Genomic DNA, 3,256 nt, shown 5'->3' with positions numbered 1-3,256 from the left:
TAATTTCCCAGCTTGTTTACACTAATTACAAACTAAGGCCTTGAATCTTGCTATTCAGAGAGATTTTTTATTTTTACTCTTTTACTTCAGAAGTATCCATTTATAGCAGGCCCCTAATTAATTCTAAGCAGTTCAGATAGAGCTCTGTACAAATTTTCTTATTAATTTCTATTACCAATGTATATTCTCATTCATAGATATGAGAATATATGTTGAAATGTGTGCAGACACAATTAGAAAATTAGTTACTCAAAAAAAAAACACAGAAATCCTTTTGAGATGGACAAATAAAGGTTTAAATATATTACCATTCCATTTGTACCTTTTTTCAGAACAATTCTAACTGTAAAATCTTTAACTTTTACCATTATGGTAGCATTTTCATTTTAAATCATAGCGAGGCCAGATTATGTTACAGATATAAAATTTTTTATAGACTCATAACCAAATCTTTTCAATTTTCAATACAGTTCAAAAGCTTCCCTTCTTAAAGAAATTTCTGTAAACAGCAACCACTTACAAACTGGTTATCAATACAATTTTTACTGTTCTGACCATCACAAAGGCAGAAACACCCAATAAATAGACTGAACACACCAGCCAACAAACAGGCATCAAACACTAAACGCACCAGTTTAACAATTAAACAAACATCAGCTTTTACTCTACCCAGGTAGCACATTGGCTAGTATTTAAACAGGCTTAGTTAACTTCATTAAATACCAATCATGGGATTACTCATTTTCAGGAGTATAATCAATATACAAATATAAGCCAGGGCCTCAAGCTGTGTACAGAATACACACTGAATACATCAATTAACAATTAAAAAGACATAAAACACTTATGACACCAATTTAACAATTGACCAATACCTACGTAATATGCAGGCCTACTTAACTTCATTAAGGACCAGTTAATTGTTGGATTAAGTCAGGGCTTCAAATCCTGTACATTACGGTACCCCAAATCAGAAGGTATAGAGGTCAGAGCCAAGGGGATCATTCTGGAAGGATGGCCCAGGTCTAGGTCAAACGGACTCAGACCACCTATTTACTTCCTGATCCATTCTTACTTTGATGGCTCACTCACCCAGTCAGACCCAAAATCACAAGGTATAGATATCAGGGCAAAGGGAATTCTTCTGGAAGCATGACTCAGACCTAAATCAAAGATGACTCAAACCACCTTATCTACTTCCTGATCCACTTTTACCCTGATGACCCACTCACCCAGTCAGAACTGAAAATCGTTTCTCTCTTTGAAGATTTCTTAAGGTGCCAAAAATGGCTGAAGTGCCAGCAGAACAGAGAAAGTCCAGTGGCAAGCTTCTAGATGAAGTTCAGTCCATCGGCCACAAAAGGCTCTGTTACCTGTCTCACCTGCTCTTCTGGGGCTCCAGAGATTTAGGCATTGGTACCAGAGGGTCACCAAATTGTTACCAGTTAAAGGCAACGGATCCTTTTGCTCAATGCACCCATAACCAATTCCTGAGACACTGGGGTTTCAAAGAGAGAAAGATTTTATTACTACACATGTAGTAGGAGTATCGACAGCCTAATGGCCCAAAGTTTGTCTCCTCAAGTTTTGGGGGTCTAAGGTTTTTAAGGATTTTTGGCAAGGGGAGATGAGGTCATTTTAGATAGTAATTTCAAAGCAGAAAAGAGACAAGTGTTATCATTATCATTTCAGTAGGAGAACATAAATTGAAAGGAGGGGAGGCATAACTATCACTTCAGTACTAAAGGTGCAAACTAAAAGGAACAAGTAGTTAATGACCAACTACATTTGCATTGGGGCCTTTGCCCTACAGGAGAATGACGAGCTCTTATAGTCACACAGGCACGGGGCAAGAACTTTTTACAATTCAGAGATCTCAGGTATTTTCCTGTCTATTCCAACATTCCAGAAAGCAAAAAGGAAATTTTATGTAATGATTCACTGACCAAAATCATCCCTTACATCCTGATTTCTTGTATACAGAGAGTAATGACTAGAAGTATTGGGGTATATTCCCCAAATCTCAATAATCCATTATAATTTTCTTCACAAATCATTTGCTGCCCATGCCATATGTGGAAAGCAAACATTTGGCCAATCTTAGAAAAAAGGGACAAATGATAACTATTTTGGATTTCAGACATATTAAATAACCTTTGATTTCTTTATCAAAGCAAAATAGTGCTTTTTTAAAGCTATAACAATATTGCAGAGACCTATATTATGCAGTGTTTATTACATCTTTGTTACTGAAACAAAACAAATGAACAGATAGAGAGAAACGTCTTTTTCACTGAATTTCTTTTAATAGAAAAAGGATATTTTTAAAATGCCAGTTTCCCAATGCTTACCCAAATTATTGTTCCTTATCACTTAGCACTGATTTGAGAAAAAAATTACATCGATTGAGATTTCAAATTTTGTTAATGTGAAGTGCTTATTCAGAGCATATTCACATCTTTTTTCTTAAACAGTTGATCATGGGGAAGGCCAGTGTATAAAATGTAGAAATTATTTTGCTTCTTTCGAGGAAATAGCTGAAACTGGGTGAGAGGAGATGTAGGGAATAGAGCCATAGTAAAAGGTGACATAAATCAAGAGAAAGGAGCATGTAGAAAAGTCTCTGAGATGGCCCTATGTGGAGCAGACCCTCAATTGGAGGCAATGATGAAGAATTTGGAGGCCAGTTTGAACCCCGTGGGGGTAATGACATTGGACCAAGAACAGTCTAGCCTGGTAGCTCTCTCTCACATCACATGCTAACTTTACCAGTGGTGGAACATCAAGATAAAGTCATCAATTACATTAGCACTGTACAAATCTAATTTGAAAGTATTAGAGGTCTGTTATTGAGTTGATAAAGATTCCAGTGTAGGAATACATAACTAAACAGATATACAATTTCCTTGATATGGCTCTAACATATACATTGGGTTGGAAATGGCAATATAATTGTCCTAAGCTGTGGTGTCCAGCAATTAACACGCAGAGAAGAACTGAGCTGTGCAGCCAGCAAAGGAGTTGCTCTTGTCTTCAGAGAAGCAGGACACTAGGATCTTTGGGATATAAACAGGAAATACCAGAGATCCAGGGAAGTCAGGTTTCAAGTGGAAAAATGCATAAGCATGTGGACCCTAGAGTCACTGCACATCCACACTATTAGACAGCCATTTCCATAGGCTCCTGGGATCAAACCAAGAAACACAACAAATTAAATCAACTGCCACAGAAGGTTTGTGGTGAAGTTCACAAGGAC

The sequence above is a fragment of the Tamandua tetradactyla genome, chromosome Y (assembly GCF_023851605.1).
Source record: "Tamandua tetradactyla isolate mTamTet1 chromosome Y, mTamTet1.pri, whole genome shotgun sequence".
In the NCBI taxonomy this organism is placed as follows: Eukaryota; Metazoa; Chordata; class Mammalia; order Pilosa; family Myrmecophagidae; genus Tamandua; species Tamandua tetradactyla.
The sequence above is the reverse complement of the archived record's forward strand: the minus strand, read 5'-3'. Positions refer to the sequence as shown.